The 26,602-nt window shown below is 37.6% G+C and overlaps 1 protein-coding gene across 1 annotated transcript in view; it reads left to right on the top strand.

Moving 5' to 3' along the window:
- The first annotated feature begins 5,113 nt into the window (after positions 1-5,113).
- The window catches only part of LOC141393951 (cytochrome P450 CYP12A2-like), a 42,668-nt gene continuing 21,179 nt past the window's right edge, over positions 5,114-26,602 (top strand). Inside the window, exon 1 of the mRNA XM_073967601.1 lies at positions 5,114-5,198. The gene's annotated coding sequence lies outside the window, so the exon portion shown is untranslated. The remainder of the gene's footprint in view (positions 5,199-26,602) is intronic.

The following is a 26,602-nucleotide window of genomic DNA, read 5'->3' as shown; positions in this document are numbered from 1 at the left end:
TTTATCTATATAAGACCTCTTTAAATGGGCTTCTTATATAGAAGATTCCTTTGAAAGGACTCTTATCTACAGAATATCCTTTTGAAGGGGGCTTATATCTAAAGAAGACACCCTATAAGAGCCCATTTATCTATAAAAGACCTATTGAGGGTTGTTTTGTCTAAAGAAACTTCCATTGAACTTCTATCTTAGAATACAATTTTCGGAGGGCTTCTTCGCTATGGTTAGATACAACAAAATTATTATTTTATATTTAATTGAAACACAACCGATTTCATAGAGAACATTTTATAACCTAACAACTAGACAGCGGAATCCTATGCATTTGCATAGGTTAGGATGGTCGTATATAAAATCAGATTAGACAGAAATTCGTTTTATTACAAAATAAAACGAATGAGGCTCAGAAATTTTTGCATATTTTGCATATTCTGCATATCGTGCATATTTTGACATATTTTTACATATCTGCCTAAAATGAGCGTATGCAAAACCATATGCAAAATAATATTGAAGGATTTGTGGTCTAAATATCCCACCGAAATGGCTGAAATTTGGTATTATGTCTTCGTTAGGGGTACGAACTTTACAACTGAAATCTGTCCGCATAAGTCCACGTCTTCATATAGCCCCCATAGAATGCGACCTCCCGATTTTCGGTATTTTGAAGGTTGTGGCCTCAATATCCCACCGAAATGACTGAAATTTGGAATTTAGTCTTCGTTACGGGTACAAAACATTCCACCTGAAATTTGTTGGCATAGGTACACGTCTTCATATAGCCCCCATAGAATGCGACCTCCCGATTTTCGGTATTTTGAAGGTTGTGGCCTCAATATCCCACCGAAATGACTGAAATTTGGAATTTAGTCTTCGTTACGGGTACAAAACATTCCACCTGAAATTTGTCGGCATAGGTACAACTGTCCACCTGAAATTTATCGGTATAGGCCCACGTCTTCATATAGTCCCCATAGAAAGATACTACCCGATTTTCGGTATTTTTAAGGTTGTGGCCTCAATATCCCACCGAAATGACTGTAATTTGGCATTTTGTCTTCAATGTGGATATAAAAATTTCCACCTGAAATTTGTCGGTTAGGTCCAGGTCTTCATATAGCCCCCATAGAACGGTACCTCCCGATTTTCGGTATTTTGAAGGTTGTGGCCTCAAATCCCTCCGAAATGGCTGAAATTTGGTATTAAGTCTTCCTAGGGGGTAAGAAACTTTCCACCTAAAATTTGTCGGTTGAGGTTCAGGCCTTCATATAGCCCCCATAGAGCGATATCTGCCGATTTTCGGTATTTTGAATGTTGTGGCTGTGGTTATACATTTCTCTATTTTATTGACTTGTCTGAAGAGAGTTTTAAACAGAACAATTATACACACAAACATTTTTGTACCTATTTTTGAAATATTTGTTGCATAATTTAGCATATGTCATATGTTTCGATTGCAATGTAATCAGAAGCCAAAAATATGCCCAGTCTCAAAATTTGACATGAATCGGACCCAAAATAGGGGTTGCATAAAATTCCGCTGTCTACTAACAACTCATTTCATTCAGCTTTGATTTTGCACAATACACACACACAACTAAGAAGAAACTTAATAAAATTAGAATTCACATGTAACAGGTTGCATCAAAAATGCTGACAATCGCCAGAGCCAGCGTCGTTATTCTGCATTCCTTTTAAAATGAACCGAGAATAATTGTTACAACTAGTACAACATTAAATCTTCGTTATATAAAAACATTTTTTTAAATTTTACTAAATTTAGAAAAAAATTCTCAGGAAATATTTACATTTATAAAGAAAATTTCGCAAAACTTGTAGGTTATTTGGTTTAAGTGGTGGCTACATACCTCTTTATAGCCTCAGTTAGTATGATCAACCGTTAGGACCTATGAGCTTTTATATCCAGTGGGCTGAATTGAGAAGGTTCGGTGAAAATATGGACGTTTACCAGATTTTGCAGGTCTTCCTGATGGATCTATACCTCCTAGAATCAAAAACCCTTGCACAGAGCAGGGAAAACATATCAGTTGTTTTTTTTTTATTTAAAAAAAGTATCCATCTATTCAAAACTTATAAAGAAAATATAATGCAATGTTATATTTGAAACATTGTTTTTATATGGTATACCATTAATAAATTAATATTTATAAGTTTATAAATAAATATGGTTTCCTTATTGCAAAATTCTATTAATCCTTAGATGTTTGTATCGAAAATGGACTATATCGTGTGGCCCCCCTAGAACATAATCAGCTTTACGATGTATTAGAAACATTGGAATTCGGTCTAGGAGTGGCAGAGGAATTCAAGGTCAATATTAAAATAAAATATTTAAGTTTTCTGACTATTTAGAAAAGGTCAAGCACCAATAAACAAACCATAAAAATAAAAAAAATTGGTGCTTTTGAAGCAAATTTAAATGGAAGGTGCTTGCACCTGGGAAGTTTTTGCGGATTCTGAAACTACAGTGTTCATAGATGAGAAAAAAAAACAAAAAAATTGGAGGAGCGCTTTTTAAATAAATCGCGATTTAAGCTGGCAGTTTTAAGGGTTTTTTAGGTTTTCAAGATTTTGCTTAGAAATCACAAGTACTATCAAAATGGGACTAAAGAAAATGTTTTAGCTATGCAAATTCTCTACAAGATTGACCTTTATGGTGTTCTCGTCGGTTTTTCCGTTTTTGAGATATAGAAGTTCAAATTGTGACAATTCAAATTCAATTCAATTCTGTATCGTCTCTTTATAAAACAATGTCATTACTGCAATTTCCCAACTTAAAATTATACATCTAAAAAATGGTACAACCTAGGATAAGTTACTTAAGCCAGTATTGTAGGGAATTTTCACAGCTTTAAGATTTTCTCAGGTCCCATATCGATAAGACTTGTCCTATTCAAGCAAAATTGCGAAACCATAACAAAAAAACATAAAAATCTAAACTGAGCTGCTTTATCTCAAAAATAGAACAGCCTCGGAATAAATCATAAACGTCAATCCTCTAGAGAATTTTTACAGCTACAACATTTTCTTTAGCTCAATTTCGATTGGACTAGCACCTAAAAATGTGAATATTGACCGCGATTAATTTAAAAATCCCTACAGCGATTTTTTTCTTGTTTTTTTTGGATTTTCCTCATCTATGAACATTGCTGTTTCAGAATTCACAAAAACTTCCCCTGTGTAACCGGTTTTCATTAAAAGTTAGTTAAGGCACACCCTTCATTACATGGTTTTATAAGGGGGCGATACAGTCAGTGCATTGTCCCAATTTGAACTTCAATATCTCAAAAATGGAAAACCCTATGAAAATACCGTAAAGGTCAATCTTGTAGTGAATTTTCATAGCTACAAACTTTTTCCTCAGTCTCAGTTTGATAGTACTTGCGGTTTCTAAGCAAAATCGCAAAAACCTAAACAACCCCTAAAAATGTCAACTTGAATCGCGATTTATTTAAAACGCGCTCGGGCGATTTTATTTTTTGATTTTTCTCCTCTATGAACATTGTAGTTTCAGAATCCGCAAAACTTCTCTGGTGCAAGCACCTTCCATTTAAATTTGCTTCAAGAGAACCGTGAACAATTGGAAAAATATAAAAAAAAGTTCAAAAATTTTAATTTTTTGTCAACAATAAAAAGGCTATAATTTATATAGAAGACGATAAATAATCTAGTTCATTAAAATTTAGTACCTGTGCAAAAATAAAATAATCTCTGTTGGTTTATCTCTGTTAGTTTAGTTTGGCTTTTAGGTCAGAAAATAAAACAAATTTTTGGTTTTATTTTATTTTTATTCTTCCAATATTTCGAACATCGTCGGTGTTCATCATCAGGGATTTTCTTTCGAAAAAACAAATAACATTTTGTTATAAAAATATATAAACGACATATGTGAAAAATAATTACATTTTTGGTTTTTCTTTATCGACTATCGGTACATCTCTTCTTGCTCACAACTAATTTCCCACTAACTAAAGTTTTTTTGTGTTTTTTCTACAATATTTCTATAGATTCTGGCACAGTGTTCTGTGTCTACCTTATAATTCATACGCTTTTCCGCTGGTACATTAATTATGTGCAGCATTTCTAGCATGTATCTGCGTCTACTATTGCTCTCTTGCGTTAAAACATCCACATCCTTGAAGTTTGGTGTGTGTCCAGATTGTGTACAATGTGCTGCAAGAGCAGTTTTTTGCTCCAATGGCTTGTTTTTTATTCTCTGATCCGATTTATGTCCACGCAATCTTGTCTTCAACTTATTCTTTGTTGTGCCAACATATACTTTGTCGCACGAGTTTGACGAGTCACCATTGCATTTTATTCTGTAGACAACATTGGATTTTTCTTCTGTGGGGGTTTTTGATTTTGTCTGACTGAAGAAGTTTTTGTTTGTGTTGTTATTCTTTAGTGCCAATTGGTATCGTTTTTTGTCATATAAATTTGAATGGGAAAATCTTAAATATCTTAAATCAAATAATAAAATAATGTTATAGTTTCCGAGAAATAACTGTTTCATTCTCCAGAAATTTGCGAAAATGGCGTATTTCTCAAATTTGCGAAAAAAATTGTAGTATTTAGGAGCACGCTATCATGCCCTCACCTTCCAATAAGGAAAGAAAAGCTCCAGATCTTCCATTCTGCAAGACCCCTCTGGGTCTTCCGTAAGAAGCTTTCAATGTTCTATAAGAAGACTTCCTGCTCTTCCTTCCTATAAAAATACCCCCTGCTCTTCTATGAGAACCTCTCCTGGTTTTCTATAAAAAGATACCCTGTTTTTCTATAAGAAGACCTCCTGCTGAATAAGTCGAACATATTTAGTTTTGAAAGAACATTGAGATAACCGAATATTCTCATATCAAAGACATTTCTACAAATCCCTATTCTTCTTTGGATCAATTTATTTTAGCGGACTGATATTCTCTAATTTGAAGAATCTTTGTTCGAAACAGCGAAATAGATTTAGTGTCTAAATTTATTGGTTTATTCGAATGTTGTCTACAAAAAACGAACTTTCACACAACATCGTATCAAAATTAATATCACTTCTGAAGTTGTTGCATCAATTAACAATTTATTACATCGTCTTCATACAAAATTACTTGAGGTTTCGATGATTCACTTCTCTTGGCAAATACATTTCCGTCAACCGCTTATGCCTAAGCATAGTCTCATGGCTCAAAGTGAGATATCCATTACTGATTGATAGCTATTATTTTGATTTTAGTTCGCTTTGCTTTTGCTTCAACAACAACAAAATTGTTTAAGTGCCTCTCATGGTTGTTGTATTCCAGGAGGAGGCATTGTGACTCACAAGAGAGCCCATGTGCTCTAAGTGAGCGTAAATTTGTTATCGCTCACAGCCTGTGTAGATGCTAACACGTTGTGAACAACAACAAATTTACGCTCATTGAGAGCACAAGAGAGACCCAAAAATGTTCTCTGCCTCACTCTGGTTTAATTGAACGAAATTGCCCAACTCTACAATATACCGATGTTCAGTAAAAAGTTTTCAGAGAGAAAGAGAGAGAGCGAGATGAATGAAGCAAACTTATTGTGTGTAATATGCATACATTGTCTACTTACATATATCATTGATGAACAAAACAGTAATCTAGCGTCGTACTCGTCGCAGCCATAATTGACACAAGTACAATCAAAAATACACACATTGTTTTATAAATATTTTTAAACAATATGCAACTTTTACTATTTTAGAATAAAATTAAAGTTTTAAAACAGGTATCGGCACCAATACAAATGCATTGTTTGCGGCCTCACGCATACGACTCTCTCTCGCTCTCTCCACAAACAGAGTGTGCCTTAATGCATTGCTAAAATTAAAAATCATTGAAACAACCGACAACAGAACCTTCTTCTTTGACTTCTGAACGAAGACTGAGAGGTGGTTGTTCTGTTGTTATTCTCATCAAGGGCACGTGTGCCCCTTTTTGCCGAACATTGGCTAAAACAAAGAAGATGATCGGTGGTGAGAGTAACGTTCAAACTCACCACAATTGAGATTGTGTGTGTTCACACAGACACGGCTCGCGAGCCCAGTGGTGATTAACATTGCTCTAGATCAGTGTTCACCAACAACTAGAAATACAACCGCTCCGTTTGTGTTGGGCACACACACGCGATTATCTATCCCTCTCTAGATCAGTGTTCACCAGCAACAACAAATTCAACCGCTGCGTTTGTGTTAGGCACACACACGAGATTATCTATCCCTCTCTAGATAAACATCGTGTGCGTTAATTCATTGCTAAAACAAAGAAGATGATCGGTGGTGAGAGTAACGTTCAAACTCACCACAATTGAGATTGTGTGTGTTCACACAGACACGGCTCGCGAGCCCAGTGGTGATTAACATTGCTCTAAAGCAATGTTCGGCAAAAAGGGGCACACGTGCCCTTGATGAGAATAACAACAGAACAACCACCTCTCAGTCTTCGTTCAGAAGTCAAAGAAGAAGGTTCTGTTGTCGGTTGTTTCAATGATTTTTAATTTTAGCAATGCATTAAGGCACACGCTGTTTGTGGAGAGAGCGAGAGAGAGTCGTATGCGTGAGGCCGCAAACAATGCATTTGTATTGGTGCCGATACCTGCTCTAAAGCAACGAAGCGAACAACATCGCTCACGCGTGTGTTTTCATTTTCTTAGTTTATTTTCCTTTGGTTTCTTGGGTGCATTTGTGATGAGACTAGGAGTCGCCTCATCATTTGGTGACCCCGACGTGATTGTTTCGTGTTTAAAAAAAAGACACGTAATAGTTCGCGTAGATAGATAATAGCGGGATAAGCGCGTAGAAAAAAGTTACTGCGTTGTATTTATCCGCTAGGATAGGCTAGGATCATAGTGAAATGTGATAGTGTATCCGTTTATTTAGGATAGTGTTAGTGACACGTAGTGAAACGAAAAAAAAGTGACTACGTTAGGTTGGTAACATGTTTATTTAAAGAAACATTAAAAAAAAAATTGAATTTGTTTTCTTAAAGGCGCACAATATTTTTTCGTCAAAATGAATTTTGGAGAATTCATTCAGCATCAAAAGATGTTGGGCGAAGATATTGTGTCGCTATACTTAAAAATGAGCAAAATTGCTCAAACAAGTGTAGCAAGAGAAACTAGGGAAAAGTGTGAAGTCATTGTTAGTTCTTTCACGGAAGCCAGAAAGGATTTTTTAGACAATGATAGGGAGCTCCGGCATATGGGAAAATTTCCATATGAAATGCATAGCATATTCGCCTCAGGTGTGCGATATGCAATAAAAAAGTTCTACTATTTAGATCGTCAGATTAGAATAGATTTGGGCTTAGAATCAAATAGTGATTCGTCGGAGTTGCGAACTCCTTCTAGATTTAAATATATAGCTGAGATGGACAGCTTAAGTCCATTGGAACAGTATGAAAATAGACACATACTGCGCCATTCTAAAACATTAAAAGGTGGTTTAATTAGAAAGTTTGAATATATGTTGAATGACTTGGAAACTGAAATCAGGACTGAATTTCCAAGTGTGGAATATATGACAGAAAGATACGATATTGCATCGTCAGTATTGATGGAATATTTGAGGGAATTTCCAAAAGAGGATGATCTCGTTGAGAATTTCAACTTTTTAACAATTTGTTACCGCATGTTGAAATATGGGAACATTTCCAGAGTATCACCTAAGAAGATGATAATAAAAAATAGAGTACAGTTTTTAGGTAGTCTAGGGATTCAGCAGGAAGTTGTTGAGATCTTGAAACATACGGAAAATGAAAATGTTCGCGGTGATGTTTCGCGAAAATTAAAAATCGAAAATAAACATATACGTGAGAAAAATGAGCAATTGAAGTCCAGATTACATCGACAAACCAAGGCTGGCTCAATTGCCGAGGAAAATGCTCAAACGGCTATTGATGATCTAAATGATTTACAAAAGGAATTGGAGTTCCTACGCAAGCTATTGAATGAAGCAACCAAGAACTGCCTAATTGCTGAAGAAAAGGCTCAGAAGTATGAGTCACAGTTGGCTGACATTAACGCTAAATATTATGCTGCCAATGCTGATTGTGGAAAAGCCGTCGATGGCCTTAATAACTTGCAAAAGGAGTTGGAGTTTCTACGAAAACAATTGGACGAGACTCATAAACGTTTGCAAGATGAAACACAGACACGAATTGATTTGGAAAGCAACATTCAGAGTCTACTTAAAGAAAGTGCCGTCAAGAAACAAGAGTATGATGCCGAATTGGAACAGTCGTTGCAAGATTTGCGTGAACAACACGAAGGACAAAGGTGCAAACTTGAAATGATGTATAAACAAAAGGTTAAGGATCTTCAAGCAGAAGCCAATCGTGAGTCCGTTGCAGCTTCAAGTGCTATCGAAGAATTAACTGCCGCTCGGATAACTATTAATAGCTTGAGTTATCAAATTGATGAATTGGAATCTACAAACGCTGCAGTAAATTCTCGCTATGGCGATTTGGAGAAATTGTTCCAAAATTAACGTACACGTAACGCTTCTGAGGTAGCACATATGGAAGCTGAATTGCAACGTGTACGTGACGAAATGATACAGCAGCAAGAGTATCATGAATTAAGGAATAGTAAGAATTCATTAGAGGTTGAAGTTCCTGTCTACGACAAACTACTGTGTGGCGAAGCATGTAGTAGCCAAACGGAATATTTTATAACCAGCAGTGATGACATCGAAGTTTCTAAATATGAGCCGATGGTAACGGTACAAAACAAAGGTACCAATGAGATGGAAAATGATGATTGGCGAATTGAACGTAAGGACAATCCGTTCTATTGCCCTCGCAACGTTACGAACGCAGTTCATAAATCATCAACCAAAATTGTTATGAAGTCCCTACAAGAGCAGAGTGGCGAAAGGGAAACGAGGTCGCCGTGTAATGCCGTTGACGTAGAAGTTACCGGTGCAGATAGTATGAAGCGTACAGTTGTACGTTGTTCATCATGCCATGGTGCTACCGGAACTGGTGCCAGAAGTTGTCTCCAAAACATGTCCAGTTATGAAGAAAGATTTATTGGAATGCAGTATCCTACAAAAAGAAATGGGATATTCAAAATGTTTCATCGGTGGAAGCAAGATCCACCACATCATAGCTGGTTGCTGAAGGTGTTGGGTGCTGTCACCTAGACATAAGATATTATAATTCTTTATATTTTTATTATTAACTAGCTGACCCGGTCCGTGTTGCTGGCCAGTTGTTTGGGTTCTCTGTGTAAACTTTAGTTATCTGTCCAGTATTGATGTCAATGTTTTGACATAAATTTCATGTAATGGTATCTCCCAAATTTAAGATATAAAATCTCTTTTATTATACCCTTCACCATAAATGGACAGTTTAAAGCGCTTTGTGACCCACATATAATGGTCGGTGCAGGTCAATTAACATTGCTATATATTGATTTGTTGGTCTCGGTTGGGGTCATAAATATTACTGCAGAGAATTGTCAGTATAGGTCCACGTTTTGATATACATAGCTCCCATAGAACGGTACCGGCTTATTTTCACTATTTTTTTAGGATTTAACATCATTATCACACCAAAATGGCTGTAACCTGGTTTTAATATAATTTAAAGATGAGAGCATAAATATTCGGATCGACCGAAAGACACGCCTTTTTCTTTGCGCTCGGTATGCAACAGCTATAGGTTCACGTTTTGATATATCTCCCAAAAAACAGTACCTCCCGATTTTCGATAGTTCGGAGATATAGCCACTGTTGGGGGTCGTACACAGTCTTGCAGAAAATTTTCAGTATACATCCTCGTTTTGATATACATAGGTCCCATAGAACGGTGGCGACTAATTTTCTCTATTTTTGGTGGATTTAACCTCATTCAGCCCGATCGAACGTAACGTCTTTTTTCTACGCGCTCTATTTTACCACTATTGCATTGTAAAATACCCCTCAGCGAAATGTATGTTCCTTCGGTATATGTATGGCACCATTTATATAATTCATAAAAAATTACTACTATAAACTATAAACTGAAATCAATGCTCATGAAGTTCCACTTCCCACATTTTGAGATTTTATCCGTAATTGTAATATTTTCAGAAATCGGACACTATCGCGGTATTCTGATTCTAATGATGATATTGTATTGTATATCAATAACTTTGTCTGATGTCCAATCATTTTTCTGGAATTTCGGTCTAGTGAAATCTCAAGTTATCGGGATTTCACTGTATTCCAAAATGTGGAGTTGATCGAGCTATCCCACTTATTGTTAAGTGTTCAGGGTTTGTAGCGTTTTTTATGCACACTTACAAAATTATGTATATTATCTGAAATAATAAATGTTTGAACAAATTGTGATGACCATGATATTTCACTTCCGCGAAGACCATTCAGGGTCAAGACAGTATTACAATAGTATTGCAAACAATCTGTAAACAATACGTTCAAAACTATCATGGACTTCAGATTTTTTTTTAAATTTTGAAGGAGAACCTCCGGTCGCTACCTCCGGCCACTACCACTTGTTGAAGCTAGTGTTTATATCATTTTTGTGTCACGCTTACTAAAATTATGTATATTAATTGAAATAATACATTTTTGAAAACTTTGTGATGACCGCGATTTCAGATTTTATTAAAAACATTGTAGGGGAGGACCACCGGTCACTACTCTCAGTCGTATAAAAACAGCTTACGAACGTTCTAATTAATTGAAATAATACATTTTTGAAAATTTTGGGATGACCGCGATATTTCACTTCCGCGACGACCATTCAGGGTCAAGACAGTAATTACCATAGCATTGCAAACAATTTGTAAACAATATATTAAAAAGTATCTTGAATTTCGCGGTTTTCTTAAAAAATTGTGGGGAGGACCACCGGTCACTACACTTGGCGGGTTAAATAAATAGATTACGACCTATTCTCAGACCTAAAAACTTCACATACAAAATTTTATAAGATTTCCCAATCGATTTTTCGGAATTGCTTTATCGTGACATCTCAAGTTATCGGGATTTTACTGTATTCCAAAATATGGCGTTGACCTCGTTATCCCACACATAGAAGCCAGTGTTATAGCGGTTTTATAGTCGCGCTTACTAAAATTTGCTATACTATCTGAAATAGTACATTTTTGAATAATTTAGGATGACCGCGATATTTCACTTCCGCGACGACCATTTAAGAAAATATATAGCCTATTTTCACCACCGGTGTTCCCAGTACATTATCGGAAATTTTCCAAAAAATCTATTCAGCCGTTTTCGAATCTTTTCGTTTTTGAATAATTTGGAATGACCGCGATATTTCACTTCCGCGACGACCATTCAAGAAAATATATAGCCTATTTTCACCACCGGTGTTCCCTGTACATTATCTGAAATTTTCAAGAAAATCTGTTCAGCCGTTTTTGAGTCTATTCGGAACATACAAACATAGTAACATACACACATTGTCTTTTATATATTAGATTTAGAACCTACGTAATGCCTTCAGCAATTTGAAAATGAAAAATATTATATTATGTTAATGATAATATCCCTATATTGTAAAAAGTAACATACAAACATATATGTAATTGTTAAAAGATTAGGATCTTTTCACGGTGGGGAGTATGGACAATTTTGTAGAATTGTTCTCTCTATTATGGGGTCAGGTAGATTAGAATCTGTATTTAAAGACAACAGCTGTCGGTCATAAATAATTAACGAGTGGCGTCCAAAACACTTGAGTTAAGATAAAAAGGGACGATCGTAAAATATGTAATCTTATCACCGCTACGCATTGTCTGCGTGGGGTGTATTTTTATACCCTCAGCCTTTAGGCTAATGAGGGTATTTACACTTTGATACGACCAAAAATGTGCCTCATCGAAATAATGGTTTTAGACCCCAAGTATGTTTGTACGATATCCGTTTCAGACAATTTTGAGTAGATCTAGCAATGTCCGTCCGTCTGTCTGTCTGTCGGTCTGGCTGGTGCGCACGATAACTCTCGAACGAATCAATCGATTCGGTTCAAATTTTGGGTATCGAAATATTTTGTCCAGATTCGATTTAAGTTCGAAGATGGGCCATATAGGTCCACTCCTTCAGGTACCTCCCCCACAAATGTTCAAAAATTGTCGCAAAACTTGTGCGCCCGATAACTCTTGTAGGGAATAACCGATTTGGTCCATACTTTGCACATCGTGTAATTTCTACCAAACTTAGATTAGGTTCCAATATGGACTCAATCGGTCCACTCCTTCGGGTACCTCCCACACAAAATTTCGGAAAAGTTCAGTTTAGGACCTGGTCTCGAATCGCTTTGATTTTTGTTTACGCAAGGTTTATTCGCTGTCCTCTATACGACGCTGTAAGTTTCATTAGGGGCAAGTCCATACTTCCTGAGAAAATAGCCTGAAAGTTACAAAAAACCCTATGACACGGTGTGTAGTGGTTGGAGCGCAAGATAACTCTCGAACGGATCTGCCGATTCGGTCCAAAATTTGGCTTTCGTAATATTTTGTCCAAACTTAGTTCAAGCTCAAAGATGGATTATATCGGTCCACTCCTTCCGGTACCTCCCCCACAGAAGTTCGAAAATGTTCGGAAAATTTGTGCGTACGATAACTCTTGAAGCAAGTAACCGATTTGGTCCATACTTTGCACATTATGAAATTTCTATCAGACTTAGATGAGGTTCCAATATGGACTCAATCGGTAAACTTCTTCGAGTACCTCCCACACAACATTTCGGAAAAGTTCAGTTTAGGACCTGCTCTCGAATCGCCTTGGTTGTTGTTGTACCATCTTGTATTCACTGTCCCCTATAGGAAGGTACAGGTTTCCTCAGGGGCAAGTCCATACTTCCTGAAAAAATAGCCTTAAAGTTGAAAAACAAACCCTATGACACCATGTTTATGGGTGGAGCCACAAGATAATTCTCGAACGGCCGATTCCGGCCAAAATTTGGCCTTCGTAATATTGTTTCCAAACTTACTTTAAGTTCGTAGATAAGCCATATCGGTCCACTCCTTCAGGTACCTACCCCACAAAAGTTAAAAAATATTCGGAAAAAATGTGCGCACGATAACTCTTGATGGGAGTGACCGATTTGGTCCATACTTTACACATTCTCATAATATCTACCAGATATAGATCAGGTTTGAATATGGACTATATTTGTCCACTCCATCCCGTACCTCCCACACAAAATTTTGGATAAGTTCACTTTAAGAACTGCTATTGAATCACTTTGATTTTTGTTGAAGCAACTTACATTCGCTGCCTCAATTACGATGGTAAAAGTTGTTTCAGGGGCAAGTCCATACTTCTTGAGAAAACAGCCCAAAGGGTGTAAAAACCCCATATAGCACCCCCTTGGTCTATGTCGGGCCATTCGTTTAAGTACCTTTTCCGCAAAAATTTGAACTTTAATCCTAATCAACATTTTTGTCGGTTCATACGAACAAAATTTTGAAAGCCACTAAATACATAAGTTTTTTGTGAAAAAAGTGTTTCAATTTGCACAGGCTGAGGGTATATCTCTGTCGGCAAAGCCGACTAATACTTTTTTACTTGTTAATGTGCATTTATGTCAGGGTCGCGCTGTCTTTGCAAAGAAGTATAGTGAGGGCGCCCACTGAGTTGTTTTTGCATTTGCTTCTCTCTCTCACGTACAGTGTACGTGTAAATAAACAAACGATGAATATCATGTGGTTGTTGTTTTTTTCACCCATGAATACACATATGCTGTAGTATTGATGGAAATATTATGGGCGACGCTGATTTATGTACACAGCGTACATTACTACAATGTTCGGCAAAAAGGGGCACACGTGCCCTTGATGAGAATAACAACAGAACAACCACCTCTCAGTCTTCGTTCAGAAGTCAAAGAAGAAGGTTCTGTTGTCGGTTGTTTCAATGATTTTTAATTTTAGCAATGCATTAACGCACACGCTGTTTGTGGAGAGAGCGAGAGAGAGTCGTATGCGTGAGGCCGCAAACAATGCATTTGTATTGGTGCCGATACCTGCATTACTAAATGTATTGTATGTGTGTGTTAGTTTTAAGATCTGTAAATAATTTAGTGAATAAAGTTGAGTCTCTCTAAAGCAGTGTTCACCAGCGAGCCCTTACTGAGAGGAAATGAGCATACATTACTGCAGAGTGAGGCAGAGAAAATTTTTGGGTCTCTCTTGTGCTCTCAATGAGCGTAAATTTGTTGTTGTTCACAACGTGTTAGCATCTACACCAATGGTGCACAAGAAGAGAATGCAATTTTGGGGTTTTGTATGGGAAAGTGAGTTGTAGTTAACTTTTTCGTAAAGACGCGTGCATGGCTGATCTACACAGGCTGTGAGCGATAACAAATTTACGCTCACTTAGAGCAATTCAGCTTCCATATGTGCTACCTCAGAAGCGTTACGTGTACGTTAATTTTGGAACAATTTCTCCAAATCGCCATAGCGAGAATTTACTGCAGCGTTTGTAGATTCCAATTCATCAATTTGATAACTCAAGCTATTAATAGTTATCCGAGCGGCAGTTAATTCTTCGATAGCACTTGAAGCTGCAACGGACTCACGATTGGCTTCTGCTTGAAGATCCTTAACCTTTTGTTTATACATCATTTCAAGTTTGCACCTTTGTCCTTCGTGTTGTTCACGCAAATCTTGCAACGACTGTTCCAATTCGGCATCATACTCTTGTTTCTTGACGGCACTTTCTTTAAGTAGACTCTGAATGTTGCTTTCCAAATCAATTCGTGTCTGTGTTTCATCTTGCAAACGTTTATGAGTCTCGTCCAATTGTTTTCGTAGAAACTCCAACTCCTTTTGCAAGTTATTAAGGCCATCGACGGCTTTTCCACAATCAGCATTGGCAGCATAATATTTAGCGTTAATGTCAGCCAACTGTGACTCATACTTCTGAGCCTTTTCTTCAGCAATTAGGCAGTTCTTGGTTGCTTCATTCAATAGCTTGCGTAGGAACTCCAATTCCTTTTGTAAATCATTTAGATCATCAATAGCCGTTTGAGCATTTTCCTCGGCAATTGAGCAAGCCTTGGTTTGTCGATGTAATCTGGACTTCAATTGCTCATTTTTCTCACGTATTTGTTTATTTTAGATTTTTAATTTTCGCGAAACATCACCGCGAACATTTTCATTTTCCGTATGTTTCAAGATCTCAACAACTTCCTGCTGAATCCCTAGACTACCTAAAAACTGTACTCTATTTTTTATTATCATCTTCTTAGGTGATACTCTGGAAATGTTCCCATATTTCAACATGCGGTAACAAATTGTTAAAAAGTTGAAATTCTCAACGAGATCATCCTCTTTTGGAAATTCCCTCAAATATTCCATCAATACTGACGATGCAATATCGTATCTTTCTGTCATATATTCCACACTTGGAAATTCAGTCCTGATTTCAGTTTCCAAGTCATTCAACATATATTCAAACTTTCTAATTAAACCACCTTTTAATGTTTTAGAATGGCGCAGTATGTGTCTATTTTCATACTGTTCCAATGGACTTAAGCTGTCCATCTCAGCTATATATTTAAATCTAGAAGGAGTTCGCAACTCCGACGAATCACTATTTGATTCTAAGCCCAAATCTATTCTAATCTGACGATCTAAATAGTAGAACTTTTTTATTGCATATCGCACACCTGAGGCGAATATGCTATGCATTTCATATGGAAATTTTCCCATATGCCGGAGCTCCCTATCATTGTCTAAAAAATCCTTTCTGGCTTCCGTGAAAGAACTAACAATGACTTCACACTTTTCCCTAGTTTCTCTTGCTACACTTGTTTGAGCAATTTTGCTCATTTTTAAGTATAGCGACACAATATCTTCGCCCAACATCTTTTGATGCTGAATGAATTCTCCAAAATTCATTTTGACGAAAAAATATTGTGCGCCTTTAAGAAAACAAATTCAATTTTTTTTTTTAATGTTTCTTTAAATAAACATGTTACCAACCTAACGTAGTCACTTTTTTTTCGTTTCACTACGTGTCACTAACACTATCCTAAATAAACGGATACACTATCACATTTCACTATGATCCTAGCCTATCCTAGCGGATAAATACAACGCAGTAACTTTTTTCTACGCGCTTATCCCGCTATTATCTATCTACGCGAACTATTACGTGTCTTTTTTTTAAACACGAAACAATCACGTCGGGGTCACCAAATGATGAGGCGACTCCTAGTCTCATCACAAATGCACCCAAGAAACCAAAGGAAAATAAACTAAGAAAATGAAAACACACGCGTGAGCGATGTTGTTCGCTTCGTTGCTTTAGAGCAGGTATCGGCACCAATACAAATGCATTGTTTGCGGCCTCACGCATACGACTCTCTCTCGCTCTCTCCACAAACAGCGTGTGCCTTAATGCATTGCTAAAATTAAAAATCATTGAAACAACCGACAACAGAACCTTCTTCTTTGACTTCTGAACGAAGACTGAGAGGTGGTTGTTCTGTTGTTATTCTCATCAAGGGCACGTGTGCCCCTTTTTGCCGAACATTGCTTTAGAGCAATGTTAATCACCACTGGGCTCGCGAGCCGTGTCTGTGTGAACACACACAATCTCAATTGTGGTGAGTTTGAACGTTACTCTCACCACCGATCATCTTCTTTGTTTTAGCAATGAATTAACGCACACGATGTTTATCTAGAGAGGGATAGATAATCTCGTGTGTGTGCCTAACACAAACGCAGCGGTTGAATTTGTTGTTGCTGGTGAACACTGATCTAGAGAGGGATAGATAATCGCGTGTGTGTGCCCAACACAAACGGAGCGGTTGTATTTCTAGTTGTTGGTGAACACTGATCTAGAGCAATGTTAATCACCACTGGGCTCGCGAGCCGTGTCTGTGTGAACACACACAATCTCAATTGTGGTGAGTTTGAACGTTACTCTCACCACCGATCATCTTCTTTGTTTTAGCCAATGTTCGGCAAAAAGGGGCACACGTGCCCTTGATGAGAATAACAACAGAACAACCACCTCTCAGTCTTCGTTCAGAAGTCAAAGAAGAAGGTTCTGTTGTCGGTTGTTTCAATGATTTTTAATTTTAGCAATGCATTAAGGCACACGCTGTTTGTGGAGAGAGCGAGAGAGAGTCGTATGCGTGAGGCCGCAAACAATGCATTTGTATTGGTGCCGATACCTGGTTTTAGCAATGAATTAACGCACACGATGTTTATCTAGAGAGGGATAGATAATCTCGTGTGTGTGCCTAACACAAACGCAGCGGTTGAATTTGTTGTTGCTGGTGAACACTGATCTAGAGAGGGATAGATAATCTCGTGTGTGTGCCCAACACAAACGCAGCGGTTGAATTTGTTGTTGCTGGTGAACACTGAGTTATAAGCTAATAATTGAGTGAGAGATAACATAAAATTAATAACTAATTTACTACAATACTAATACACGGGTCACATATTTTAGCTCCATTGTTATAATCTAATCCATAGATAAATGAAGATATAGACGAAATAGGTATTACTCAATTTAAGTGCGGTCAAATCACACAACCCCGAAAATTCAAAAAAGTTCGAAGACGATTTTTGGGGTGGATGACAATATTTATACCCAACACCACTATGTGGAAAGGGATTTATAAGATTGTTTTGGTACAAATTCATCGGAGGTAAAATATTCGTCGGAGGCCCCCAATGTGGTAAACCAATCTTAATATCTCGATGAGATAAAGCGATTTTGAGATGTGTGTCCGTCCGTCCGTCTGTCCATTATAAATTGTAATCAAACTCCGGGCCGCAATTATGGACCGATCGTCACGAAATTTTGTATGAAGGTCGGGTTCAGACCAGAATAGATCCCAATTTTTATTTAAATATTTAGCGTGTGAAATGGACCAAAAACATAATATTTATTGAATTTTGTAGCGGCTCTGTAGGTCGCAATAATAGTCCGATCAACACAAAATTTGAAATTAGGTAAGAGTATATGACAAAGAAGAAGCTTGCAATTTGAGATGACGATCAGGTAATATTTAGAGGGTTAAATGGACCACGACTTTTGTGTGAAAATTGTGTAAACTTTAATATACAGCTTATATTTTTATTCCTAGAAGAGACATTCCGGGCAAGTAAGCTATACTTGGAGAAGGAACGCTTGACCTTTCTATTGATGTCAATTGCGTTGGTGTACAGGATAAGATAACAGAGTTGTAGTCTAATATACCCAGTTATTTGTTTGTAGTGTAATCATAAACACACTTGAGGCCGCAATTATAGCTCAATAAGCACGAAATTTTGCATGAGGTAAGAGTTTAGGTAGAAGACTTTGGATGAAGATCTGATATTATTTAGCCGGTGAAATGGACTATTACTTTTGTATGAAAAAAAAAAATATTTTTGGTCTATTTTTTATTTTCTGGAGGTCATATACCGGCTAACTTTCCCTCTGATGCAAATTGCAATAATGTGTCTACTAGGTAACAGTCATACTACCTGTTATATAATGGGTTTTGTGTAGAGAACCACGTTTTCCCATTCCCAGTTTTTGCATTATTGCAAATTACTAGGTGCCCTAGCGTATTAATTGACCAATTGGATATTTATACAGACATTGCAACATGGGTCGCTTTGCCACCTTTTTGAAAAAGATTCCCCAGCCATGCGACATCAAACTTTCAACGGTGGCAAAATACCCTTCAGTAATGTTGGCGACATTTCCTGAGAATTTCAGCCATGTAAACTTCTCTACAAGTGTTGTCGTAGGACACGCTGTTAAGACTCGGAGATAATCTGTGGTCCCATATCATTGAGCGAATATGAATTGGGGTACACTCATTCATTGATATGGGAGAAGTCTCCTTGTTCCTTCTGTGATGTTTGTGAAAAAATATTATATTATTATTTACGCTTGGTATTTGTTCCGTAAAGAAATTTTGATTTGTGAAAAGCTAATTCCCAGGGGTAGTGGTGTAGGGTATCACATGGTCGGCCCAGTACGACTGTAGCCTTGGCTTACTTGTTTTTTGGATATTTTTATCTGAGGATATAGTTACCATCAAAATCTAACCCCATATACCCCCATTATTACAAGTCTTTTTTTATTATATTTTGGATTTACCGAACAGATTTAGAGCGTTCCGCTTAACTTAAAGTCAAAAGTGATGATTGAATTTCAAGGAGGAGCTTCTTGGCATTAACTTTCAATGTAAAAATTATATTTTTAATGCATCCAAATTGGTTTATTTTGCGTTTTCAAATCCATCAGACAGTAAAAGAACACACATAATAATGGCCCATAGACTTTTGTCAAAACAAAATATTTAAAAAGTTGTATTTTTATATTGAGTTGCATTTATATTGAGTTGCTTGGTCATCACACTCAATTCGAATATACTCGGTGAGAATATACCGGTGTCTATATTTTCTTTTGTCTATGTCTAATCAAACATTTTCAAGAAAAAGTATAACTTTTTTAGGATAATTTTCGTTTGAAATATTTATTTGAAAAATTTCTTAATTGAAGGTGCGGTTTTTACAAAGAAAATTTCGACAAAGAAACTTGGACCTCGTATCAAGTAATGTTTCAAAAGGGAATGTACCATTAAATATGTTCATACTTCTTTTAAATGTCAATTTCATTTTTAATTCTGCGTCATTGTGTTAGCAATTGCGATAACAATTATTTAGACAACAAACATACCCGTGTAAACAAATTACTATAAACAAAAAGTGTGCGACCACTATGGAAGAAATATTTAACCTGTACAATATTATTTGTAAAGTGCTTGGTCATTTATTGTATTTATTAATGTTTAAATACATACTCTTCTGTTGCAGTTGGGGTTTGGTAATAATAATTGAAGTGAGTAACTACAAAGCTATTTGATAATCTTATCTTTTTATACCCTCCACCATATGGAGGGTATAATTAAATTTGTCATTCCGTTTGTAACACATCGAAATATTCGTCGGAGACCCTATAAAGTATATATATTATTGATCAGCATAAAATTCTATGTCCATTTGACCATGTCCGTCTGTCCGTCCGTCCGTCTGTCTGTCTGCTGAAATCAAGATACAGCTCGCAATTTTAAAGATGGAGACTCAAAATTTGGTACAGAAGTTTTTATTACTTGCAGGATGGTTGGTATTGAAAATGGGATACATCGGTTTTGATATAGCCCCCATAGAACGGTACCTCCCGATTTTCGGTATTTTTAAGGTTTAAGCTTCAGTATCCTACCAAAATGGCTAAAATTTGGTACGCAGTCTTTTTTTAGGGGTGTAAAACTTTCCTTATCCTACCAAAATGGCTGAAATTTGGTACTCAGTCTTCTTTAGGGGTATAAAACTTTCCCCCAGAATTTTGTTGGTATCGGTCCATACCTTCATATAGCCCCCATAGAACGGTACCCCCGCTTTTCGGTATTTTTAAGTTTTTAGCTTCATTATCCAACCAAAATGGCTGAAATTTGGTACGTAGTCTTCTTTAGGGGTATAAAACTTTCCCCCAGAATTTTGTTGGTATCGGTCCACACCTTCATATAGCCCCCATAGAACGGTACCTCCCGATTTTCAGTATTTTGAAGGTTTTAGCTTCATTATCCTACCAAAATGGCTGAAATTTGGTACGCAGTCTTCTTTAGGGGTATAAAACTTTTCCCCAGAATTTTGTTGGTATAGGTCAACGCCTTCATATAGCCCCCATAGAACGGTACCTCCCGATTTTCGGTATTTTGAAGGTTTTAGCTTCATTATCCTACTAAAATGGCTGAAATTTGGTACGTAGTCTTCTTTACGGTATAAAACTTTCCACCACAATTTTGTCGGTATCGGTCCACACTTTCATATAGCCCCCATAGAACGGTACCTCTCGATTTTCGGTATTTTGAAGGTTTTAGCTTCATTATCACACCGAAATGGCTGAAATTTGGTACGTAGTCTTCTTTACGGTATAAAACTTTCCCCCACAATTTTGTCGGTATCGGTCCACACTTTCATATAGCCCCCATAGAACGGTACCTCCCGATTTTCGGTATTTTGAAGGTTTTAGCTTCATTATCCTACCAAAATGGCTGAAATTTGGTACGCAGTCTTCTTTAGGGGTATAAAACTTTCCTCCAGAATTTTGTTGGTATCGGTCCACACCTTCATATAGCCCCCATAGAACGGTACCTCCCGATTTTCGGTATTTTTAAGTTTTTAGCTTCATTATCCAACCAAAATGGCTGAAATTTGGTACGTAGTCTTCTTTAGGGGTATAAAACTTTCCCCCAGAATTTTGTTGGTATCGGTCCACACCTTCATATAGCCCCCATAGAACGGTACCTCCCGATTTTCGGTATTTTTAAGGTTTTAGCTTCGTTATCCTACCAAAATGGCTGACATTTGGTACGCAGTCTTCTTTAGGGGTATAAAACTTTCCCCCAGAATTTTGTTGGTATCGGTCCACACCTTCATATAGCCCCCATAGAACGGTACATCTCGATTTTCGGTATTTTGAAGGTTTTAGCTTCATTATCACACCGAAATGGCTGAAATTTGGTACTTGGTCTACGTTGGTGGTATAAAACTTTCCCCCCGAACTTTGTCGGTATCGGTCCATGCCTTCATATAGCCCCCATAGAACGGTACCTCCCGATTTTTCGTATTTTGAAAGTTGTGTCTTCAATATTCCACCAAAATGGCTGAAATTTGGTATTTAGTCTTCAATGTGATATAAAACTGTTCACCAGAAATATGTCTGTACAGGTCCACGCTTTCGTATTGTCCCATTTCTGACTAAAATTCGTCGGTATAGGTCCACGTTTCGATATAGCCCCCATAAAAAGGTACCTTCCGATTTTCGTAATACTGAAGATTGTGACGTCAATATCCAACCAAAATGGCTGAAATTCGTTATTTCGTCTTCCAAGAGTTATAAAATATTCCAGAAGAGTATTATCAGTATAGGTCCACGTCTTCCTAGAAGCATACTTCTTGATTTTCGGTATTTTTTAAGTTTTAGTCACATTCTCTTACCGAAATATAGGAAATTTGGTATTTAGTCTTCTTTGAGCCTAAAAACTTTCCGTAAGAAATTTGTCGGTATAGATCGACGTTTTGAAATAGCCCCCATAGAATGGTGCCTCACATTGTTTTACCGAAATTGATAAAATTTAGTATTAAGTCTTCTTCATACACGAAAGGAAACTAATTATTCCGTTTTACTTCAATACAATTTGTGGTGGAGGGTATTACAAGTTCGGCCCGGTCGAACTTAACGCCGTTCTTATTTGTTTGTAGAAAATAATGTCAAAATTACATGGTTTGAATTGGGTGCATCAAAAAGTCAGCTATCTTATCAATACACCATAATGGATACGACGAAATTGCAATATACATTAAAACGCAATAAAAATTAACGTTATATTGATAAGCTAGGCGGAAAAAAATTCTAACTTCTTCCCTAAAATTTATAACAGTTATTTGATCAATAGAAAATAACGGAAAATTACGAAAAACAACAAAAAAAACTTTGAAACTAAGAAAAAATCGTTGGGAGTTATATGCGTGAAGATAAGCGGAAATAACTACAAAAAAGTGGACATAACTCCCAACTATTTTTTTCTAAGTTTCAAACATTTTTTTTTGCTTTCCGTAACTTTCCGTTATTTTCTATTGATGAAATAACTGTTATAAATTTTAGCGAAGAAGTTAGAATATAAGCGGAATTGCACATTTGAGAAGGCTTAAGTGCAAACAATACCGAAGTCACCACAAAATTTTCCAGATTTCATAAAATTATTTAAAAATGAAATTATATCTGCATTTATCAGCAGCTCGGAGAAATTTTACCACACTATGGTGTAACGACAAATCCCCTCTCTATAGCTTAAGTAGCTTGCGGGGGACCAGAGTCTGTCACAGAAATTTAACTTATAGTGACTGAGAGAGTAACAACACACGATTATTTTCTGACAGGGATCGGAACTTATATGGTTACTCGATGTCGGACACGCTCCTTGGGCTAACGGCGTTGTTCCAATTGGGTGACCCGGCTGGTGTGCCTCCTTCAAGATTTGATGTTGGATCCCTACTGAAATTCGAGGGAGGCCTGGCTAAGGACTCCCTATTGTCCGGTTGTTGGCAGGGGGCTGGGGTAGTGCTCCTACCGAAGCTCGGAGGGGATCTGGCTAGTACTCCTCATTGTCCTGCTGCTCGTGGAGGCCTGGATAAGTACTCCAAGCGACGTTCGGGGATGGCTTGGCTAAGTTCTCCTCGTCGTCCATTTGCTCACGGAGACCTGGATAAGTACTCCTTGTGACGTCCGGAGGAGACCTGGTTCAGTGCTCCTTACCGTCAGTTGTTAGCGGAGACCTGGATAAGTACTCCTCTGGGTTGTACGTATGGTGGTAGTGGTCAGGTACCAGGGGTAATGGAAAAGGTCGAACCTAAGGGACTTAACGTGGGCAACTTCTAAGAGGGGTTAAACGTGTAGGGCTGCGAACATCTCATAGGGTTAGGCGCGGGGGCCGAGGGTTACGAACACCACAGAGGGTTAAACACTAACCGCAATATTAAACCGAGGGCCCAAGGGTTACGGACACCTCAGAGGGTTATACGATAGTCACAATTCTATACCGAGGATCCAAGGGTTAGGGACACCTCAGAGGGTTAGGCGCGAGACGCAATTCTGAGCCGAGGACCCAAGGGTTACGGACACCTCAGACGGTTAGCCACGGGACGTGATTCTAAGCCGAGGATCCAGGGGTTACGGACACCTTAGAGGGTTACATGGGACGCGATTCCAAGCCGAGGACCCAAGGTTACGGACACCTCTGAGGGTTAGACGACGGACGCGATTCTTAGTCGAGGACCCAGGGGTTACGGACACGTCAGAGGGTTACACGGGACGCTATTCCAAGCCGAGGACTCAAGGGTTACGAACACCTCAGAGGGTTAGACGACGGGACGCGATTCTAAGTCGAGGACCTATGGGTTACGGACACCACAGAGGTTTAGGTGCGAGGGCAGAGTTCTAGGTGGGGGACCCAAGGGCTACGGACGCCACAGAGGTTTAGGCGCGAGGGCGGAGTTCTACGTGGGAGACCCAAGGGCTACGGACGCCACAGGCGCGAGGGCAGAGTTCTAGGTGGGAACCCTAGGGCTACGGACGCCACAGAGGGTTAGACGCGAGGGCAGACTTCTAGGTGGGGAACCCAAGGGCTATGGACGCCACAGAGGGTAAGGCACGAGGTGGACGCCACAGAGGGTAAGGCGCGAGGGTAGAGTTCTAGTTGGGGAACCCTAGGGCTACGGACGCCACAGAGGGTAAGACGCGAGGGCAGAGTTCTAGTTGGGAAACCCTAGGGCTATGGACGCCACAGAGGCTATGGACGCCACGGGGGATACTAAAGTCTGAGAGAAAACACCACTCTAACTCACCTGGGTACTTTGTTCGCGCACTTGTTTCCGTCACTGGTTCACTTCACGACTCACCCCTCTTCAAATTCCTGCCGTCCTTTTATAGGAAAATCTGGTGATACCTATTACTCCTTAAATACTTTAATTAAATTTGTGTTCTGGTTCTTAGGGAACCTATTACCTTCTTGTGATAGGTACCATCTATTACTCTCCCGTGACCTTGGTTTTTTTTCGGCCAGTGACCCTAACGTACGACAGGGGTAGACAATTACATCATGTAATCCATGTTTATTTAAGAAATTATATCATTCGATATCTATTATATATTTGAGCTTGGTGATAAGTGACTGACTGACTGACTAACTGACTGACTCATAATCAACGCCCAGCCAAAACGGCTAAAGCTAGGAGCTTGAAATTTTACCAGTGCGTCACTGTTGATGCAAATGTGCGAGATAAGGCCGGGTTTTAGAAAATTCGTCCTGGAACCACAACAAAATAACAACAAGAAAAATCCTTATTTTTCATTATTATTACGTACTTATTCACTTAGTTGGCCCTCTGCAAGACATGTGTCAAATTAACAATGCTATAACTTCTTGATACCGTAAACGATCACACATAATTTCAAATTTTGTAGTTTACTTCTAGGCGCACTTATTTTTATCGTAAACCACTAAATAATAGAAGGACAAGTCAGTTTATCTTCCATTGCAACAGATGTCGCAGTTGGTGATAATGGTATAAACATCAATTACGCAAAAAATACAAACCGATCCTGATTTTGTTTTCACATAACAGGTGTCGCACAAAAGATTTTCATTCGTTAAAATCCAGTTAGAAAAAATTATTACAAACGATGCATTTGTAAAAATTTAAAATAAAAACAAAAATTCTTTCAATAAATAATGTTGGGTTTGTTAAACAAATGAGTTGCTGTTGGAGACAACATTAGGGGAATAAATTCAGAAATCGGCCAGAAATAACAACAACTAAAAACTGTATGGACCTGACTTTTTGGTAATAACTAAATGTTTGCAAATCAATGAAAGTGCAATAAAATTGTACATATTACCACGATTTATTTGCAATTAAGAATTTTATCGTATATGGAGATGGAGATGTACAGTCATAACTAGTCAATTTTCAATTTCAAAATCTGTAATTTGAAGAAATCGCTAAATAATTAATGAAATCAATAATAGGCCCCAAACCAGAGACAAAAGATTGGTTCTGTAATTGAAAACGATTTTGGAGTATGTGTGTTACGTGAAAAAGGCCGAAAGTATTACATAACAAGTATTCATCACGAAGGGTTAGGAAAAAGTTCTCTCCCCGCAACATATAAAGCAACGAATCAGATTTGCAACTAAGAAGATTTCAAGCCCGTTAAAGTACTTTGATGACGTTATATTTTCTGATGAGATGAAAATTATGTTGCACTATTACGACGGAACCCAAAAAATATGGCGCAACCCACTCACAGCCCTGGAAAATAAAAATGCAATACATACTGTAAAGTTCGGAGAACTGTAAGTTATGGTATGGGCATAGACAAATGAAGTGTATAGACACAGGATTACTCATGTTGAGTGCTGTCAACAGACTCAAACCAAAATACTTAACATTTTTCGAAGTCGATTTTTGAGAAAAATTGCAAGATTTTCTTTTACATCTGAGGATGTAGATTTCGTCAAAAACTAACCCCATACAGTTTTTGTTAGAACAAAATGTTTTTAAAATTGTGTTTTTAATTGAGTTGTTCTGAAAACGAAATCGATGTTAACAAATGAATCGTATATATTACTCATTCGATTTGTTCCTAGGTTTTACCATTTTTGAGATATAGAAGTTCAGTAGCCCTATTCTGTAACTTTTTAACAACTTTACTCATTGTTTATTTTACAACAATTTCATTTGTTTGTTTTGTAGTTGTTACAAAAACAAAAGAAATTTTAACAGCTTTTGAATCGATAAAAGTTACAGAATTCCTATACAGGTCACAGTTTTAGGTTTTTTGTTAGGTTTTCGCGAGTTTGCTTGAAAACGGCAAGTATTGTCAAAATGGGACTAAAAAATGTGAAAAGCTGTGAAAATTTCGTATTTTTTTCCTGGGTTGTACCATTTTTGCGATATATAAGTTAAAGTAGGGAAATTGCAGTCATGACATTGTTTCATATGGAGACGATACAGT

The sequence above is a fragment of the Musca autumnalis genome, unplaced genomic scaffold (genome assembly GCF_047663935.1).
Source record: "Musca autumnalis isolate F117 unplaced genomic scaffold, ASM4766393v1 scaffold_2, whole genome shotgun sequence".
NCBI classification, from domain to species: Eukaryota; Metazoa; Arthropoda; class Insecta; order Diptera; family Muscidae; genus Musca; species Musca autumnalis.
This window is presented reverse-complemented; position numbering and strand designations above follow the sequence as displayed.